Genomic DNA, 22,642 nt, shown 5'->3' with positions numbered 1-22,642 from the left:
TTTTTCATTTCACACCCCATTTTTAAAAAATTAAATTTATAAGCATTTAATGAGAATGAGAAATCAATATCAAGTTTTTTTTTTTTTTTGTAAAAGAAATCAATATCAAGTTTATATGCTTTAAAACTAAAAATAAAAAAAAAAAAAGTACTTGAAAAATTTGATACAAACTTTAATTACAACATTTTCTACGAAATATGCCATATGATCATGCTAAAAATGTTTGTCTTTACTAACCATGAACAAAATAAAATTAATGAGCATTTCATAAGAATGAGAATTCAATATCAATTTTAAACTTTATTAAAAAAAATTTAAAAAAATAAAATAAAAAATAGAAATTTTTTTGTCGTCTACCAAACGTGTTTCATTCGTTTTTACATTCTGGAACAGAAATTGACTAGATTACCAAACATGTTTACATTCTTTTTTATTCCAAGAATAGTTTTTTTTTTTTACACTTACCAAACACGTTCTTTTGTTTAGAACCATTCTCGGAACAAAACACTTTTTTTTTACGTTCTCAGGAACAAAAAAAAAAGAAAGCAGTGTTTCCATGTGCACCCTACCTCACCATGGTTAACTATTAACTATCACTGTATTCTATTGTTTTGTTTTGTTTTTTTCTTTTTTGTGTGCCACCTATGTCTTCCCCCTCTTCTTCGTGAGATCACACTTTTGAAACTCTATAAATTAAATATCAAATGTCGATTTATTAATTGTCCTCATTAATCGCCAACCACTTCATCTGTTGCATAAAACTTAAAGATGAAATAAGTGCGTGACAATATTAGAAAATAAAAAGTACTTAAATGATAATTAATATTATGAAAATTTTAAATTAATACGCTTACAATAAATTAGGATACTCGTGATAAATTCTAAATTAGGATACCCATGATAAATTTACTTTAATTTTTCTTATTTTAAAAATTTTAAACTAGTATATTTGTGATAAATTTGATTAATACTATAAAATCCACACATTAGTTCACTTGTAACAAACAAAGTGTAAATCCATAAATTGATACATTCGTCAATTGTTATATGTCATCTAACTTAGTAATTTGACTTAAAAATTTAATAGAAACTAATAGAGAATAAATTTATCAAAGGTAGTTTGAATTTTTTTGCTATCAAAAAAGTAATTTGAAGTAAATTTATTTTATATGTACGAATTTAAGAATTTTCATGTTGTTAACTCTTAAAATGATAGATACTAATAGCAAAACATTCCACTTCATCGGTGCTCCATGTGCATGTAAACAAGAAAGATGACAAAACCACTAAAAAATCTAAATTATATTCATTATGATACATTTATTTAGAACTTGTATGTGATATAAAAAATTATAAATTATACCTATTATGATGCATTGCTCTAAATTTTCTTCTGTGATATCAAAATCCTAACTTTATATCAATGTGATACCCACTATGATTGCGTTAGATGATTTTCTAACCAAAATAACATCATTTCTTATTTCACTCAAGCTAGGTTGACAACATCGTTTGCCTTCCATTATCTATGTGGGTAGATTTAGAACCTAGATGAGGATCAATGAGTCACCAAGTATAAGCTTAAGATTTTTGATGTCACAAAAAAAATGATGATAAATGTGTCTTGACAAGCATAATATAGAGTTTGTAATGGCTTTTTCCCTAGATTGAGTTTTATTCTATTTTATTTTAACGTAATATCTCTCATTAGTTAAGAGAGGCGAGAAAGAATATAGTTTTGTGATAATGCGACTCAATCATTAAACTGCACTCTACTAGACTTTCCTATCATTGAGAGATATGGATGATGTATGTGTGTATGTTTGTATGTATTTAGAGTTTTGGCTTCACAAATAACACAGGATAGCCGAATTTTCTTAACACTCATTTGTTTGTGTTTTTTAAAATGCAAAAAAATTGTTAACTTTTCTGTTAAAATTTTAAATATTAAAAAATACATATAAATAACGTTTGTGAAAATTTTACATGTTTCAGGCCTAAAAATTATAAAAATGATTTCACATTAAAATTAATTAAATTAAACAGATAAGGTTTTATTGATGTATGTGAAAGCGGAGAGCTTAAAATCCACCGCATGGGGATCATATCATTGTCCTTCGATTTGATGTGTCGTCTTTCCCCCCCCTTTCCTTTTTGTCTTTCCTTTCCTTTTTCCAAAATCCGACCAAAAAAAGTGTGAGATGATGCGTTGGTGAAGCGAAACCACAGCTTTTCAATCTAGTCGGTAGATAAATTGGAGTCACTGTCCACTTACAAGGCCACACTCCACCTGGCACATTCACTCAAGCTAGCCAACCATCTTGTTGGCTGGCTTCCAGCAGCAGCACAGGAAATGTAGAATCTCTCGTACTCGGTGGATAATATCAGCTCATGCTTAATTATAAAATGTTACAATTGAGTTTTAACAGCGACTACAATAAAACTAATCACTCGATTAGTAGAGATGAAGAACCGTATAAAACTAATCACTCGATTAATTAAAGGGGAAGGACCGTCATCAAAATTATAATTTTTGAAAAAGTTCCAAGAGAGTTTTTGAAAAGGTTTCTCTTTTGAGGCATTGCAAAGCCCATCGAAATTCAATGTCCCCGCATTCTATAGCTCTGTTAGCATAACAAAGAAAGGCCATGTCTTGAAACTATCTCGTTTTTTAGAAAGAGAAGTCAAACAAAATGGGTACACCTAGATTTAAAATTATGCATCACCGAAATAACTAGTGTAGCTTGTATGACAGCATTGGCTGTCTATCAATACTAATCAGCTTGTTCAGAATATTAATCCAAACTTAGGAACATTAAGATTAAACCAAATAAGTCTGCCATAGCAACTTGGACCTCCTATTTCTATTCCCAAGCATCAGGAAATGGCATTAGACGAATCATTCTTCTTATATAGAGTCGCATTCAAGGCCCACATTAGACGCGGTTGTCTTTCAAATTTTCTTGGTCAATAAAGCAAAAACTTTTTAATCTTAAGATGCTAATGTCTTCCAAATCTTCTTGGTCAATGAAGCGAGATTTTTATATGAAGCAAATCTTCTTGCTTTACATATCAATGATTCTCCTTATACGATGTCACAGCTGGGGCCTACATTAGATGCAGATGTCTATCTAAAGCAAATTTTTTATATCATTTAGCCGGTTCACTCTACGCTTGAAATTAAACAAAAAAAAAGAAAAAGAAAGGAAGAAACACTTTGAGGTTCTTTTGTCAAGATGCATCTGTACCATCAATGATATATCAACGTCAACTCGCCTAACTTTTGTATGGGTAAATCTTTTACGCATGAGTCACGCTCCTTAAACATCGCCATAACCACATCTGATGCAGATGTCTTACTAATTTGCTGTTCTTTTTGTCAAGATGCATGCATACCATTTACATGCTTGACTTATTGTTATTCGTTTATGTCACTTTCGTCCCATTTTAATTGTAGTCGTAAATCCTAACAATCCACAAGATATGTAAAAGATTATATACAATTTAATACCAAGGCAAGTTGACGTTGATGTATAGACCAAAAACGATTTTTTTGCTTTCATCTTAAAACATATAACGTTATTCAAATATAAACATTATTATGAAGAAATTACATGTAAATTAAATATCAATATTTACATGTTGTGCAAATTTCTTATGTTGCACGTCAAAAAAATATGCAAAAATGTGTCCGAGACAAAGATTAAATCAAACAACACAAAGTGCAAACGCATGACAAGCCCTTCCTATTTTGTTGACGTTTATGAAAGCATTACAGCTTGAAATCCACTACAAGTGGTGGACCATATAAGTCTCCTTCGATTTGAGGTGCTGTCTTTTCCTTGGGTCCTCTTTTCCTTAATTTACCTTTTTTCAAAAGGTGACCAGAAAAAAATGAGATAACGTGTTGATTTAGAAAAACGATATCTTTCCATTCGCAGACGTCACGGCTATCGCAAAAGGATCATTTAAAAGAATTTGTCCGTGGGCTGAAGGCTATACTATATCTAGCACAATCAACTCAAGCCCAACAACCATCCCCTTGCATATTAGACAGCAGCAGCGCCGGATTGCCCCCAATGGCTGCACAATCTCTAGTATTCAATGGACAATATGAGCTTATGCTTGAAGATAAAATGCTTCATTTGAGTTATAACAATAAACATCATAAAATTAATCACTCAATTAGCAGAAGGGGAAAGACCATCATGAAGCACAAAGTTCCTTTTCGGTGTAAATAAAGTAGATAGCCCCATAAGCAAAGCTTTAGTAGAGTTCTTAAATTTTTTTTGCACTTTCCAGTGTTCTATTTGACATGAGGCTTAAGCATGCTGCTCACATTCAAAAGCTTCCACCAAATGCGAATCAATTTGAATGTGAGTAGCATACTTCAACAGACCAAATTCTTTGGTCCCTTAGTAAATAAAGCTCCACACAAGCATTCTAAATGAAGCTAGCTCTCATAACCAATCTCCGGAGGCAATTCCACACAAGTAATTGTCTCAATCCCCTTTACATTTAAGAAGGCACGCATCTCTCCAAGCAACTCTTGCTCCCTTAGAATCGTCAGGCTTGCCTCTCCAAAGAATAGTGATGCGTTTACTTTCCGCTAGTTTCAATATTTTCTTTGGCAGCACATAAATTTGGCTCCCATAAATAATAAAGCTACATGTAACCGATTTAATGAGTTGTAGTCTGCCAGCAAAAGTCAAATGCTTGACACCTTCCATCTATCCTTTCAACAAGTGGTTTGCAATCTTTGTCACATAGCTTTGTCAGATATCAAAGGAATTTCGAGTTATTTAAAAGGCAATGCTCCTCTCAAAATGCCACTTAAATGTAGCAAACCATCACAATAAGCTCTATCATATGTAACCAGAAACTCTATTTTTTAGGATTAAGCTTCAATCTAGAAACTTGTAACCGCCGCAAAAGATTTAATATTTCAAGATAAGAAACTTTGTCGCCTCGAAGAAAATCATAGGATCCAAATCATGGCATCATAATAACGTTAAATAAACTAACTTGGGCTGGGTGACAAATTACGCTCTACGTAAGGGCTGGGGCCGAAACTGTTCTACCCCACAGCTTAACTATAGCTAGTTAAACTACCTTGGCCCAATGCATGGAGTAGCCATGATATTTAGTTAGGATTGACGATAGTAGAATTTGATTTCGATATAGTTCAGTCTCCTTGGATATAAAAAGAAAAAGAAAAATTATTTGCCAAATAACCTATAAGGACCCTAAGACCAAAATTTTGCATAATTGCAGAAAAAAGTATTAACCAAAATAGACACAAGTTTGTAACTGAGTTCATTTAGCTACTAAATTTTGTTTAATTACACTCGCAAGATGCCCGTGCATTGCAGGGCTTAAAATTATAATTAGTATATTATGTCATTGGTGATGTGAATTTTCGCAATAAAAATAAGATGCAATTTTTTTTAACAAAATTCATATGAATTAAATTCTCCGCTAGACTTTAAGTGGAGTTTTACTCTGGAGTTTCACTTAAAGTGGATCCACCATCATGTGAGTTTATCCTCCGATTAAAGTCAATTGAATCATAATTTAATTTCCTACAATGTTTCAAGCATGTAAAATGTTATAAATTGATGTAATAAGAAAGGCGGGTAAGAACACTAGGAGAGTCAAAACTTTTGTATGACGTTTATTTGAGTGCCAAAACTTCTTTTTTTTTCACTAACTTGAGTGTCACATTGGAGCAAAATTGATTACTTGAGTGTCAATTCCGACAAATTATCCAAAGTGGAATTTTTTTGAATTTTTTGTTTTTTTTTTTTGGCTTTTTTTCTTTAGGGCAGGTGGGGATCATCGGCAACCCTTGTTGGCCGCGAAACCCTTGCCCTCGGCCGCAAAGGCTGTGGGCGAGGCTATTAGGGCCTCACTTGCAAAGGTTGTGGGTGATGCATCCCAAAGTGGGTGAAGGCCTTTGTGGCTTGCCCATAGCCAACAAGGTTGCAATGCCCTCGCTAGCTTTGGGTGGCGTCACCCATAGCCAGTGAGGTCGCAATGCCCTCAGTTAGGGCCTTCGCAGCAAGGGTGAAATAGCCCTCGCCCAGATCTAGCCATGAAGGCCCTAGGTGAGGGCATCACGACCTTGTTGGCCTTGGGTGAGGTGGTGTTGACTATTGTTGCGCGAGCGAGGCAAAGGCCCTTGAGACCTTGCCAACGACGGTGAAGCCTTGGCGACCTCGCCCTGGGACTTTGTGACAAAGGACAAGGCGGCCCTTGTCTAATTTGCTCGAGGGTTTTGCAGTTGGCGAGGGTCGTTAGTGACCCTCACCAACCCGAAAAGAGAAAAAGCAAATATATATATATATATATATATATATATATATATATATATATATATATATATAAAATGTCCACATCACATTGGCGAAACCACGTCAGAAAATCCAACGTGGCAAATTGGAATTCGCACTCAAGTGATCTATTTTTCAAATTTGTGGCATTTAAGTGAGTGAAAAAAAAAATTTGGCACTCAAGTGAACGTCGTACGAAAGTTTTGACACTTCTAGTATTCTTAACCCCAAAAAAGCATAAAGTAAGGTTTCGTTCGTTTCACGAAAAATAACTTCGAGAATATATTTTTGAATTTTGCGGCGTTCCTCTCACGGAAAATTAACTATTTAAGGAAAATGTTTTCTGCTATTGGAAAAAATGCCTTCAAAATTGGGAAAAACTTTTTCCACCTTACATTCTTTCATCAACACACATTTTCCTTTTATTGTTATATTTTCTTTTATTTTTTTATTTTTTAAATTGAGTTTTTAGATTCTTTTTCTTTTTCGTCCCTTTCCTTTTTCTTCTTCCTAGGCCGATCGTTGGCCATAGCAGCGGTTAGCGATCGGCCACAAGTCAACTCCAGCCTTGCGCAAGGCCGGTTCGGCGAGGGTGAGGCTCGAGGTCACCAAATTTGGCAATTCGAGCTTGTCGGCCTCGGTAAGTTCGAGCTTGCCTAGATCAAGTTGGTGAGCTTGCGGCTCACCCGAGCTAGGCTCGCTTGACCTCCACCGAGGTCACCAAGCTCGTGACTTGCCTAGATTGGCCGAGTCTCGAGCTCGAGCTTGCCGGATTTGGCAATCCACATCTTGGTCAATTGCCGGGTAGCCGGCCATTGTCGAGGCATGTGACAATGGAGGAAGGAGGAGGAAGGAGGAAGAAAAAAAGAGAAAAAGAAAAATTAAAAATAATAATAATTTGATTTCTAAAAAATAAAAAATTTAAAAATTCTTTTTTTTTAAATATATAAAAATTAAAATTAAATATTTTTGATCAATTTAAAAAATTCAAATTTAATTTTTTTTGTAATTTTTTTTCCAAAAAATAAAATCAAATAACAAACAATGGAAAATATTTTACACTCTATTTTTGGGTTTCAGCCAAACTTCAATATTTTCTTTTTAAATGGTTTCTTGGAAAACATGAACATTTTTCAGAAATATGATATTTTTCACGAAATGAATGGATACTAAGAACATAAATTTCCCTCTCTTCATAGATTTCCTCCATTTGTTGGAATGTTCAAGTTTGTGCCATCAACTTGGTGTGTAAAAGGCGAGCAAGCCATTCATGTAAAATCTTCTTGACAGCAAAATGGTTTCTTTCTCTTCTCCATTTGCTTATATCTACTCATAGAGAGTTGGATGTGAATTTTTACAAGATTATCTTCCAATTTCATATATTTAAGTTTCCTTTTTAATGAAAAGTCTCCCTTGTATTTTTGCTAATCATTTGATGTTTATCTTTTTCTTTTGGCAAGAGGTGACGGATATCTCATTATCCATCGCAAAGTATTGACACTGTATCACAAAAAATAAAATAAAATTGTTGGATATTTTCCCAAAAACTCAATATTCAAATTGTATTTTCAAAGAATTTCGCTATTTCCCCCCCCCAAAGTGCACAAATAAAATTCCCTTGATTTATTTTAAGATAAAAAAATTCACATGTTTCTATCTTTTTTATGAAAATTTTGTGACCAACGGTTGGTTGTTGATGTATGTTGTATCTATCGATACTTCAAGTTAATTATTTTTTCCTATTTTGTAAATTTTAATTTGATTGTATCATGATTTTTTGTCAATATTTGTTTTACTTACTTTATGATATCTTATATGTTAGATAAACATTTATGTCACAATAGTGAAATATCGGCAGCCTTGTATTTTGAAATCTTCGTGAGAAAATTGATATTAAATTAAAAGGAGCATGAGATGTTGATTAGACATTACAATAAAATTATTAGATATATCTTAAATTGTGACACAGACTATACTTTGAACTTGCTGATGCTGTAAAAATATGCTTTTGATAGTAATAGTAGTTAAACAAAAGACAATTGAAACTATAAGAATATCACCAAGATGCCCACAGATTATTAAAAATATTTTTAGTTTGTTGACGAACGTTATTAGATACGCTGATTGATCTTATCTTGATCGCTTTACAAAGTCCATGGAAATAGCCTTATAGGGACAATACCTAAAAGTAAAATAAAAATATGAATTGTTGGTTATCTTGAACAAATCTAGCTAGATTGAGTAGATGCCAATCAAATATTTATCTATGTCATCTTTCTTGGTGAGCAGAACCTAGGAACATATATTTGCTTTACAAATTTGTTATTATCATAGGTAATTCTTTGATTGATTTTCTATTGAATTTTTCCAGTTTTCAATATTTATCTATTTTTAGCATATTGCTTAATAAAGTATACTTTGTTGGGAGTATTTCTTCAATACTTATCAAAATCTACATATTGTAATCCTTAGGTCAATGTTTGTGCTCACCAATAATAAAGTAATGGGAATTATCTTTGACAACTATAAAGTGATAGAAATTATCTTCGATGATTAATTTGTAATGGGCCTCAATTTTTTTAACGTACTTGTTAACCTGAAATTTTCAAATATAAATATTAAAATTTCGCTCATTTAAAGTTATTTACAACTATGCCTTTTATCATAAGATTCATTACTAATTATGCATGGTCTTTTTTATTTATGAAGCATATAAAATATGAAGATTTGTGTATATAATAAAGATACTTTTTCTTCTGTAAAAGTTATGTAATTATGGCTTTTACATTTGCTTATTATTGTTGTTGTTGTTGTTGTTGTTCATATATTTGTACAAATGAGGCGTGATTTTTCAAACAATCCTCAAATATCAGCTTATACTCTTAGATTCATAGTATGTGCAATCATGTAATATAAGTTTTACCACGGAATAAATTTTTAAGCATTGTTGACACCCGAAATTTTCATCGACATTTTAATCATTCATTGTTTGCAAAAAATTAAAAAAACAAAACAAAAAATAATAAAGAGCCAAAAAAAAGAAAACAAAGAAAAGAAAACAAAAAAAAAAAAAGAGAGAAAACAAAACAGAACAAAAAGAAAAAATGAAACGAAATGAAAATCAAAAGAAAAATTAGAAACAAAAAGAAAACAAAGAAAGAAAAAAAGAAGAAGAATATAAAAGGGTGGGGCTCTCTCACTCAGGGGTCTTTTCCCTCTCTCTCGGGAAAAAGGGCCGAACAGACTCTCTCGTTCTCTTGGGGGATTCACGATCATTTTGGGGATTCTCTCTCTGGAGAGGAGGCTCTCTCTCTGGACGGTTTTCTTTCGCTCTCTCGCGCTCTCTCTCTTGGGGGGAAAGAAAACGGACGGTCTTCATCTCTTGCTCGGCGGAGAGCTCACGAGGAAGACAGGGAAATCGAGGAGAGGAAAATCACTCAATCGCCATCGCTCCTTCCCCTGCTTCGCGTGCGATTCGACTCGATCGGAACAATCGTCGGTGGCGACGGCGACGACGACAACGACAACGGTGCTGATAGAGGGCTCGGAGAGATCTGGCTCTCGATCGGATTGGGCTCTCCGATCGGTGGCTCGACGTCTAGGGTTTTTGGGGGATTTCGATCGATTGAAGCGGCGGTGACGACGACGACCAGTGATGACAGCCGCTCCCGATCTGTACCTCTCTCTGTTCTAGTTCGGCGGATTGTTCTCGCTCGCTCGATCAAAGACGGAATGGCCCGACGAGGAGTTCGACAGGGATTCGGTTTCCGAGAATCAACAGCAACGGCTTCTGATCTTTTCTTCGTTCTGTTTCTCGGAGTAACTCTCCGCGGCTGCGAGGCTCATATCCGTATAGTCGTAGCGGCGGTGACGAGTTGACGGAGGAGTACGGGTGCGATGATGTTTACTGATGCTGTATTTTGGCTTATTCTATATACCTTTCTGACCTTAGCAGATTATAGGTTAAATCTTCTGATTGTTTGTTTGCACTCGATCAATGCTTTCTTCCTCCTTGGTGACCATTTTGAATTGTTTGTTGTTCCTTATGTTTCGTTTTGCATATTTCGTTCTATGGACGGGCCTGTCGCGACCTAAATTTCAGGTGCACCACCTACGGTTTAGGTTAATGGATTGTTAAGCCTAGACTTAACTCGGGCTCTCCCAAGCCCATACCAATTCGCGACTTAGGTTCAAGTTCTTAATATGCAAATGATTTTTATCATGGAGTCGCCACTAATCTATTTTGGGTGGGTCGATTAGAAACCCAAGTAAAGTAATGGGAGAATTACTTTACTCCTACGAACCAGAGATTAAATGAGTTCGGGGACTTGATTACGCTAGATTTCTCTAACGCCCTTTCGGTACCTTTTCTTTTTATTTCAAAAATATTTTGCAGGCAGCTTGAATTGATTTTTTATTTATCTTCCTAACATGTGAGGTGATCATGCGGGTGCGCAAACCACTAATTTAACACCCAATAAAGCGATGAATAAATTGCAGGACTTACCTTATAGCAACGAAAGCGTCCGCAATGTTAAATCAGAATTCACATCAACAGTCCTAAATATGATTTTCTAACACGCATTTTTTTTTTTTGGTATTTTTAATGAAAATCATGCAATACGTAATGCATCTAATCTAGCATGAAATGGCGTGACAATGTGTTCTAAACTACATGACATGAGTAAAATATTTTTTTTGTGTTTTCTTAATGAACATGCAATAATTAAATATGCAACTTAAAATGACATAATTATAATGACGGGCAATTTTGATTATATGAACCTAATTCTACATGACGTGCACATGATATTTCTATTCCTAAAAATGCAATTTATCCTAAAACTTGAAACTAATTTATCTAAAGACAAATTTTTTTCTATTTTTCATGATATGCGAAATTAAGAAAAATGCAAAAATTACCTAGCTAAATTAAAATTCCATCCAATTTAAGCTTAGGATTAAGTCATGCTAAATCCTAATTTAAACTAAGACGTTATTTTAATCTATTCATTTCTAACCAAAGATACAAATTGATCTAAACTTAAAATGAGACATGCAATTCTATTCTAAAATGCATGATGATTTTTTTTATGAAAATTTGTAATTAAAAAAATACTAGAGTGAAAATTAAAGGGACATGTTATTTCTTCTAAAACATGCATTTTTGAAAAACCTATTATGCAACCTACAAAAAACTAGTATCCTAAATTAATTAATTTTTCTTGGGATTTTCTGTTGTAAAAAATTTAAAATCAAAAATCCTATTCTAAATTGACACGTGCAATTCTTAAAAAAACTAATATCCTAAATGCATTTTTTTGGATTTTTTGTTATTATTTTTTTTAAACGAAATAGCTAAATATGCTAACCCTAGCCCTAATCTAACTTGCATTTTTTTTTGTTTTTGGATTAATTTCGAAATTAAAAATTGCCAAGTAATTAAACGTGAAACCTAAGTTAAAACTAGCAACCTAAATTGACCGATTTGATTTTCTTATTATTTTTTTTATATTCGAAATAAAATGCCTATTCTTAATATGCAAACCATAAAACATGAAATAAACCTAATTCTAACCTACATGAAATGCAAATGCAATTTTTTTTTGAGATAAACAAAACAATAAAAGGGTACCAAATCCTCCATGGTCGTTTCGCTAATAAAATCAATAAATTGATCTTAAGCCTTAAAGACCAAGATATCAATTTTATTCCCGCATGATTAATTATTTCATCTAAAGCCTTATAGATGAAATAAAAAATCAGCGTGCGGTTACGAATTAGGTGATACGTCGGGGATTTTCAAACATACATCAAGATTTAATTCAAATAAAGAAACGAAAGCATAAAATAACATACCCTTAAAAACGAAATATTAAAGACAAAATAACATAAAATAAAACAGATCTACCTAATAAAATAAAATAAACTTACCTAATTTGGACTTTTCCAAATTTGCCTCAACAAGTGGTGCTTTATGGACCAAGACGGGGACTCGGCTCACGGCCGGGGTGGCTGCTTTGCGACGGGCAACAGTGGGCGGTGGACACGGTCGTCGGAGGAGCTCCGGCAAAGGGACAGACGAACACGCGGCGAGGGAGGAGCGGGAGTCGCGTGCGGGACGGGCGAGCGGGGGGGAGACGGAGGCACTTTGCGGCGGCGAGGATAGCGCGGCTCGGCGTCGATCCGGGCTCGGGCGGAACGGGGAGAGCGGAGTGGTGGAGTTGCGGGCGTCGGCTGGTGGCGGGCGGAGGCCGGCACGGCGACCAGGCGGCGCGGGCGGAGCGGAGCGGCGTCAAGTGGTCTCGGGTCGGTGCGGGCTACGGGCGAGGTGGGACACGACGGTAGGCGGTGACACGGCGACTGCTCGTCGGCGCTCGGGCGGAAGGGCAGGTTGCGGCGGGGGCGCAGAGGTGCTAGGTCGGAGGTGCTCTGGGTGTGGTGGGCAGCGGTGGGCGGAGCGCTCGAGCGGGCTGCTGGCGAGCTGCTGGTACGGTGGCGAGCGGGCTGAGGAGCAGCTATGGAGCTGCAGACGTCGCTGGTGACGGGTGGTGGGCGGCACGGCGATCAGCGATGGGTGGAGGGGCGGCAGCGGGCGGACGCAGGTCACAGGCGCTGAGCGTCGGTGAGGCTCGGGGTTGCAGCGGTGACGGCGTTCGGAGCTTGCCGGAAGGAAATCCAGCGGCGAAGAACCCGGAGAAGATGAACAGTAGGGGTCTTGTCTTTGCTTTTTGCTTTTCCCTTTTTTTCTTTTTCCCCCTCTCTCTCTTTCCTGTCTCTCTCTCACTGTCTTTTGCTTTTTTAATCTCCTCCCCCTGACTTCATATTTTATTTTTTGGTTTTTCTCTGACACACTCCCTTATACACTCCCTTCCCTTCACTTGTTTTAACGAAAGAGAAGCCTTTCACAATGAAAATTTTTCTTTTTCGCTCCCCTCACAGACCTCTCCAATGAAATTTTTGTTCTCCCCCTCACTTCATTTTTCCTTGATTCTCTCGACGAGCATCTCTTCTTTTTTAATCTTTTCCTTTCTCTCCACTCGTGTGTCTCTCTACGGGCTTTCTTTTTTAACAACTCTCACAATCCTCTCAAGGGAATTTTTTTCGTTCTCCTCCTTTTTTTTTTTGACTTTAGCTCTTTTGCGTGCTCAGACCAGTGGCGAGAAACCATCCTTTCGTGCATGTAAACGACTGCGGGCCGCTGCGTCTTGTTGCGCTTTTAGTACCGATGCAAATGCGACAACGTGAAATGCAATTTTACTATTTTTTTTCTTAGGGGTTAAAGATTAATCCCTAAATTTTCATGCAATTAATTATTAAATGATTAATCAAAATTTAGGTGTCAACAGCTGCCCCTCTTTGAAGGTGAGCTCGCAGAGGTTGCATTCAAAGATAACATGATACCTAAATTTTGATCATGAACATGCAATGGATGATACTTTGGCGGGACTATTTTTTGTTTTTTTTTTTTTTTTTTTTGTTTTTTTTTTTTTTTTTTTTGTTTTTTGTTTGTTTTTTTTTTGGTTTTAAATGCAATTTATATGATGCATGGAAATGCTAATGCCAAGTGATAAAAGGAACTTACTTGGAATAACTTACCTTCAAGGAGGGTAGAGTAACTCGAGATAGTTGGTGTTACATGTCCAGGACCCGTACCATTCTACGGTTGCCTAAACGGGGAAAAGTTTTGAGACATCCAGATCCAGACTGAGATGTCAAGAATTTGGGAACTTAACCGATAGACACTCAATGTTAGGTGAGATGAATATTGGATTAAGAGGGTTCGAAATACCTAGATCCAGACTAAGGTATAACGAAAAAGATCAGAAAGCATTCATATCCAATGCTTAATGAACGATTTTGAGACATCTAGATCCAGACTGAGATGTCAAAATTTTGGGAAACTTAACCAATAGACACTCAATGTTAGGTGAGATGAATATTGGATTAAGAGGGTTCGAAATACCTAGATCCAGACTAAGGTATAACGAAAAGATCGAGAAAGCATTCACATCCAAAGTGAAATGTTTAACGAAGAGTTTTGAGACATCCGGATCCAGGCCGAGATGTCAAGAATTTTGGGACTTAACCAATAGACACTCAATGTTAGGTGAGATGAATATTGGATTAAGAAAATTCGAAATACCTAGATCCGAGACTAAGGTATAACGAAAAGATCGGAAAGCATTCATATCCCGAATGAAATGCTTAACGAAGGGTTTCGAGACATCCCGGATCAGTGAGATGTCAAGAATTTTGGGACTTAACCAATAAACACTCAATGTTAGGTGAGATGGATATTGGATTAAGATGATTCAAATACCCTAGATCCGGACTAAGGTATGACGAAAAGATCGAAAAACATTCACATCAGTGAAATGCTTAACGAAGAGTTTCGAGACATCCAGATCCAGACTGAGATGTCAAGAATTTGTGAACTTAACCAATAGACACTCAATGTTAGGTGAGATGAATATTGGATTAAGAAGATTCGAAATACCTAGATCCAGACTACGATATAACGAAAAAGATCGAAAAGCATTCACATTCGAGTGAAATGCTTGACGAAGAGTTTTGAGACATATATCAAGAATTTGGGAATACCTAGGACAAACCTGGGATATTCGTGAAGGTCACTTACCTCTTGGTAGAAAGAAGTTTTGGAACATCGAGGATGTATTTCGAATATTCATGGAGGTTTCTCACCTCGAGACTTCTAAAAGGCAACATAAATGCCAGGAGCTCTTGGGTCTTCAAGAAAACATTACCTGTCAGACATGATTAGAGCAAACATACATGCATTCATGAAAGAAGTAAGCAATTCAACACACTCCAAAATCTACTGAAGCTTTTATCCATTCCATCAAGATTTATGCATGATGGTTTTACCATATGTGCATCACCAAATTTCCACTGGGGAGAATTATCGTTTAAGACAATTTTCACTCATGACATGGATTTTCAAGAATACCAAATGAGAGACTTTCAGTTAGAAAGGACTTTCACTCACTCTCATTAAGAAGGCTATTTTGTCCCGACCATTAATGTGGGATCACAGAATCACTCCCTCCTACTTTCATCATGTCAATAAGGGTTCGAGTATTCTCGCAAGCGGTACGACCTGGTCAATGAGAGGTCTTTATCGGGACTGTAATGTAGGCTCGGTCAAAGGCTCAACAAAGAGGGACTCTTCGAGTCAAGGCTAATGAAAGAACAATACTTCGCAATCATCTTCGGGTTTACAAGTCAAGGAACCTGCGAAATGAGATAGAAATAGTCCTGCTCGCACTTCTTCGAGTGATGCTTTTAAGCATGTGAATTCCTACGTTAATTTCGGTGCCCTAATCTGAAGAGACTTTGTAAGGGACGTAACGTAGGTTAAGTTCATGGGTTGAGAAGTGAATGGATCATTAGGCTCAAAATATGTTTAGGGGGATGGGAATTGGTGATCATCTTGGCATTGTCACCAGTCTTCTTCTTCACGTTGGGATTTTCCTCATAGGTACTATAAAAACTTGGCATTTGAGTTCTTTGAGTACCACTCCGTTGGGAATACACCCTTTTACAATTGATAATCATTTATCTTGACTCTTTCTTTTCATTATCTATGCGCATTGGCCTTGCTTTTACCGGCACACCTTTTTCATGCCCCTTTTGTTTTGTGTTTTTTTTTTGAATAACCACGTAATGCTTTAACATTTGGGTTCTTGGGAGTTTTCATTTTTGTCAGCACTCGAGATTTTGCTGCTTGAACATTTGCCTTTTTCCTTGCCCCGGTGTGGGGGATGATCACCAATTTGGTTTAAATGAAACGAATTTACAGGCTCAAGGGGCTACACAATGGATAAAGTGTGTTGGATAGAGAAAGAACTGCTCTTCATCATCCTAAGGCACTTAAATTACCGTATGAATTCAATGTAATAGCAATACCTGAAGATTGATGCAAGTGAGAGCAAGAATATTCCTATCAAATTCCTCACCTCATGATGTCGTCTTACCTCCAGCTTGCCCCGATGTGGGGTGGTTCTTGACAGGGGTAATTTTAAAAATTATTCACGTGTGTGGGCTCAAAAGGGTTTAAACAATGGATGATCACGTAGTGTTTGGGATAGAGAATGAACCGCCTCTCATCATTTCGATCATCGTACCTTTCGCGAGAAAACTCTTTACCTTAGAAACATGGAATTTCCTACACTCATCTCACCAGTATATGAGCAAGGGACTGTGTATAGGATAAGGCTTGCCTTTCATCATCTGACATGTCTCATTTAGCATGTTCAATTCATTCCACATCATTCATTAACTTAATTGATGGTGACACTCCTCAGTGGAATTGGTAATTAAACAGGTAAAACTATCATACAAAATTCACCTTTGAAAGGTCACAAGTACTTCATGAACTTATCGGCTTTGAACACAAAGAGTTTACAGCTCAAAAAGAAAGAAAAGGATTGGTAAAAAAATTGTTTTGTTTTGTTTTGTTTTGTTTTGTTTTTTTTTTTTTTTTTTTTTTTGTGTGGCAAACTTGTTGCCATTTCCAGGGATCGAACCCTGGTCGCTCTCGGACCTTTTCATTCCCCGTGCCATCAGGCCAAGGCGCTGGTGGTGTCCTCAGGGCATTTCCTTTTTTATTTAATTGAACTGACGCTAGGTCAACACGTCTGATATACCGAATCAAATGAATTCGATATGTGTATGGAACAGAGCCTACTTCTCATCTCATTCAATCCATTCCCACACAATTCAATGAAGAAATGAGTACCTTCAATTCACAACAAATTCTCTCAAGGGTAATACTTCTTCACAGCATCGAGTTAACGAGGATTAGAAAACTCACGACCATCCATTTCGTAAGGATTAAGGCACCTCCGGGGAGTACCCTCTTCACCATATACGGTCCGTTATAATTTGGAGCAAATTTGCCTCCGGGATCGGAAAAATCGGCAACACCTTTCTTAGAACTAGATCATTCACTTGAAGTGTCTCGGCCGTACCTTCCGATTGAAAGACTTGGCTACTCTTTGTTGATACGCGACCATGGCAAAGAGCTTTTAACCTTTTCTCGTCAATCGGGTTCAACTGCCGTCGAACCTTTGTTGTGTCCATTCTGCCTCGGACAATTCCACTTGGGATAAGACTCTCAAAGAGGGGATTTCTACTTCCACAGGCAAGACTGCCTCCATGCCATAAACTAAGGAGAAAGGGGTTGCCCCAGTAGATGTTCGGATCGATGTCCGATACGCCATTAGAGCAAAGGGTAACCGGTCATGCCAATCTCGATAATTCTCGGCTGTCTTAGCCAGGATCTTCTTGATGTTCTTATTAGCTGCCTCAACAGCTCCATTCATTTGTGGGCGGTAAGGGGATGAATTCAAATGCCTGATTTTGAACTCACTTTGAACAACTCATCAACGAACTTGTTATTCGGTTTGTCCCATTGTCGGTGACAATTGCTTCAGGGGACACCATAACGGGCGATTATGTCACGCCTAATAAATTTCACCACGTTTCGAGCTGTGACATTAACATATGATGCGGCTTCAATCCATTTTGAAAAATAATCTATTGCCACCAATATGAATCGGTGACCATTGGAAGCTTTAGGATTTATTGGGCCAATTACATCAATCCCCCACATTGAGAAAGGCCATGGCTCGATAGCTGGTGCAACTCCGTTGGAGGAACATTTATTTTATCTCCATGAATTTGGCAACGATGGCAACTTCGACATGCTGTATGCAGTCACTTTCCAATGCAAGCCAATAGTAACCTAGTCTCATGATCTTCTTGGCTAACATGTGCCCATTCATGTGTGGGCCACAAACTCCTTCATGCACTTCTTGCATGATTTGGGTGGCTTTTGCTTCATCTACGCATCTCAATAAAACTGAATCATAAGATCTCTTGTATAAGTTCTTACCACGACGAAGAACTTTGAGGCCATCTTCATTATGTACTTTCTATCGGGTGGAGTGCTTCCTTCAGAAATTCCTGCTTTTGAATATAGTTCATGATGTCGCAATACCATGGCTTCTCATCAAGCTCTTCATTCACGACCATGCAATAAGAAGGTTTGGCTAGAACCTCAATTTTCAAAGGTTCAATTTCCAAACCATCAGTAACTTGCAACATAGATGACAACGTTGCCAAGGCATCGGCGAACGATTATGAGATCTAGCCAAGTAGTCAAATGAGATTTCATCGAACTCCTTCACCAACTCTTCGAGGTACTTATGATACGGCAGTAATTTGGCATCCACGGTCTTCCATTCACCTACGGTGCGGTATGATCGGTGCGGAATCTCCATATACTTTCAATTTGGCCACTCCCACTTCAATTGCGGCTGAAGTCCGAGAATACAAGCTTCGTATTCAGCTATATTGTTAGTGCATGGGAATATTAATTTCGCGGCTCTTTGGGAAGTGTTGTCCGTGCAGGGATATTAATACTTGCCCTGCACGAACCGGACAAGTTCACGGCTCCATCAAAGAACATAGACCATGCATCTTCACTTATGGCCAAAATACGATCATCCAAAGGACAATCATCATCATTCAAGTTTCTAGGATTCTCGGCCAATATATCAGCAATTACTCGGCCTTTAACTGATTTTTGTGGCATGAACGTACGTCGAATTCCGAAATCAAGACCTGCCATTTGGCTAGCTTACCCACCAAAGCTGGTTGATTAAATAAATATTTGATGGGATCGTTCTCAGTTACGAGAAATATCTGGTAATGCAAGGTGTACTGTCGCAGTCTATGCAATACCCATACTAATGCAGCACAAGTTTTTTCAGCATCAGAATATTTTAGCTCCGAGACAGTGAACTTTTTACTGAGGTAATAAATGGCTCGTTCCTTCTGATCCACGGGACTTTTCTGAGCCAACATCACGCCGAGTGACTCACTATGGATTGTGAGGTACAAAATCAAAGGATGCCCCGATATTGGTGGGACAAGAACTGGCGGATTCATCAAATATTGCTTCAGCTTGTTGAACGCCTCTTGACATTCATCATTCCACTCAACTCGTACGTTTTCCTCAAGAGTTTGAAGAATGGCTTAGCGGTCTCGAGAGTTGGGAAATGAATCGTGCAATGTAATTCAGTCTCCCTAGGAGACTCCGGACCTCCTTCACTGTCGACGGAGGTTGCAACTCACATATTGCCTTGGCTTTAGATGGGTCAATTTCGATCCCTTTGTTACTCACCATAAACCCAAGTAATTTTCCTGATGCTGCCCCAAACACGCACTTGGCAGGATTTAAACGGAGTTTGAATTCACGAAGCCGATCAAATAACTTCTTAAGGGTTTCAACATGACTTTTCCCAGGTCGGGTTTTTGCAATCATATCGTCGACATATACCTCGATTTCTTCATGCATCATGTCATGGAACAAAGTAACCATGGCTCGGTAAGTTGCCCCTGCATTTTTAGTCCGAAAGGCATGACCTTATAATGAAAGGTTCCCCACGGGGTGATAAATGCTGTCTTCTCTTTATCTTCATCTTTCATTCTTATCGGTTGTAGCCGAAAAAACCATCCATGAAAGAGAATAATTCAAATCCAGCAGTACTATCCACGAGAACATCGATATGTGGCAATGGGAAGTCGTCCTTTGGGCTGGCCTTATTCAAATCCCGATAATCAACACACACTCGGACTCGACCGTCTTTCTTCATGACCGGTACTATGTTGGCCACCCATTCAGGGTATTGCGAGACTTCGATAAATCCCACTTTGAGGAGTTTCATTACTTCCTCTTCTATCTTCTTCGAGAGCTCCGGTTTAGTCCTCCGAAGCTTCTGCTTCTTAGGGCGCATGTCTGGATTGGTGGGCAAACAAGTGTTCCACAATTGATGGATCTAAACCGGCATATCGGCATACGTCCGGCAAAGATATCCCGATATTCTTTCAACAACCGAGTCAGTGCTCGGCCTCATCTTTGGGAAGGTTTGCCCCAATCTTTATTTCTTTAGGATCCTCGTCATCACTCAAATTAATGGTGACGGTTTGCTCGGAGGTGAGAACTTTGGGTTTTTCATGGTGCTCCCAACTTTGTTGTACTTTAATGGAGTCACCATTTGGATCATCAGGGTCATCATCGTCATCATACATGTCATTGGATTGGACCATTTTCACCTCCTTGCCTGCCATAAGGCTGCTTTCTTGTGGGCTAGCACCCGTTTCCTCCGATGCTTCTTCGTCAATGGCACCTATAAGGAGATCATCGAATAGGGTCGTGATCCCTTCCATCCCATTATCCGGATCCTCTGTCTTTGAAGCCGTCGGGTCATCCATGCTTCTCCATCCATCGGGTACGATATCTCGGGTGGGGGTCACTCCTCCTTCATCATGCATCATTCTAGCGGGGCCGGGAATGTCTCGCGGATATCGAGGAGTAATGAGTTTTCCTCTCTTGTTCATGTCCTCTACCTTTTCCATGGTACCCTAATCCGGCTGAACGAGACCTTCGAGGGGCTTCAATAGGATTTCGAATACCCCGCTCTCTTCTACCAAGTCCACGGCCGGGAATAAAGCAATTTCCAACCATCACTCTTGCTACCATAATCTGCTGCATTTGACACATCGGGGGTGGGTGCTTTGTCGACCCTCGAGATGCATGAATAGTGGAGACAAGTTCGAACGATTGGTAGCTTGACTCCTCCCTAAGCTCCGGCTCGATATAGGGGATTGCCGTCTCATGATAGATCCGATGATCCTCCTCGCCATGAACAATGACTAACTTTCCTTCGACGACAAATTTCACGCTTTGGTGGAAACTTGATGGCACAGCTCCTGCAGTATGAATCCAGGGACGGCCTAATAGGAAATTGAATGCTATAGGAATGTCCATCACCTGGAAAAGGACGTTGAACATCACCGGTCCTATTTGCAGTTCGAGGTGGGTCTCCCCTATAACCTCCTTTCTCGTACCATCAAAAGCTCGGACGGAGGTCTTTGCAGCATTTATTTTTGAAGGATCTATTTTAAGGCGGTGAAGAGTCGCCAATGGACGAATATTCAAGGCAGACCCATTATCAATGAGTACTCGAGCCACATGGGAAGCCTTACACTTGACGGATATATATAATGCCTTAGTATGTCCCCTCCCCTCAAGAGGGAATTCTTCATCGAAAAGGCTATTAAATCCTTAAGAAGAATTGACCCTACAAATTCCTCCAACCCGTTTACCTCGATCGTTTACGGTACATGAACTTCGCTTAGAACCTTCATTAGAGACTTTTGATGTGTAGGAGATGTTTGCAAAAGTTCGAGTAAAGAGATCGAGCGAGCAATTTCCGCAACCGGTCGACCACGTTATACTCACTTGCTTTGATTATAGCCAGAAATTCTTTGGCCTCTTCGTCGATGAATCGGCTTTGCGGGTTGGGCATTAGCTTGAGCATAGGTCCGACCGGACACTGGTAATCGTCAACATCTAGCTCGTATGACCATGGGACTGCTTTATTATCCTTGTACTGCATACAGTGGGGCATCTCAATAATTATTTCTTCATCGGTTGAAGGGACTTCCACTATCAGTCCTTCATGGTCAGAGGCATCCTCAAGTGGAGGCATGTCCTCGATCAATGGATCTGGTTCACTCTTTTCGGCACTTAGCTTAGCAAATTCCTTCTCCCAATCAATGACGACTTCGGATATAGTTGACACTATTCCAGCTTGGTCAGCATACACGATCATGCCAGCTTTAACCATTTCTTGAACCCTTTCCTTCATGGTAGGCAAAGGAGGATTCTCATCGACGGATAGTAACCAACTCGACTAATCCCCTATAGATATCTTTGATAGACACCTTCAAGTTCATCTTTTTGCCAGCATTGAACTCAAAGATTGCATTCACGTTTCCCGATGTTCCGGCAATGGATTCTTACGGACATTTGGTTGGGTGGTACGGAAGGAAAATGCCTTAATATCCAACAAATTTTGGATCTTGTGCTTCAAAGTCAAACATTCATCAGTTGAATGGCCAACCTCTCCCATATGATACTCACATTTTTTGGAGGGATCATAGTTGGAGAACTTTTCAGCATTGGGTCGCTTTGGTTCATGGGAGATCAATCCCTTCTTTCGGAGTATCGGCAAGACCTGAGATAGAGGGCCAGGAAGAGGAGAGAACTGCCTTTTGGTGAATTGCCGCTGTGCAGGCACTCGGCCTCCATCTTGCTGATTCCGGGGATGCGAACCATTGGAGGCTTACTTGGGGCTGGTTGTGCATATGCAACATTGACTTCAGTGGCTGGCTCTTTATCTTTCTTCATGGTGAACCTTTTGCCTTGATGAGTC

The sequence above is a fragment of the Eucalyptus grandis genome, chromosome 2 (assembly GCF_016545825.1).
Source record: "Eucalyptus grandis isolate ANBG69807.140 chromosome 2, ASM1654582v1, whole genome shotgun sequence".
Lineage (NCBI taxonomy): Eukaryota > Viridiplantae > Streptophyta > Magnoliopsida > Myrtales > Myrtaceae > Eucalyptus > Eucalyptus grandis.
This window is presented reverse-complemented; position numbering follows the sequence as displayed.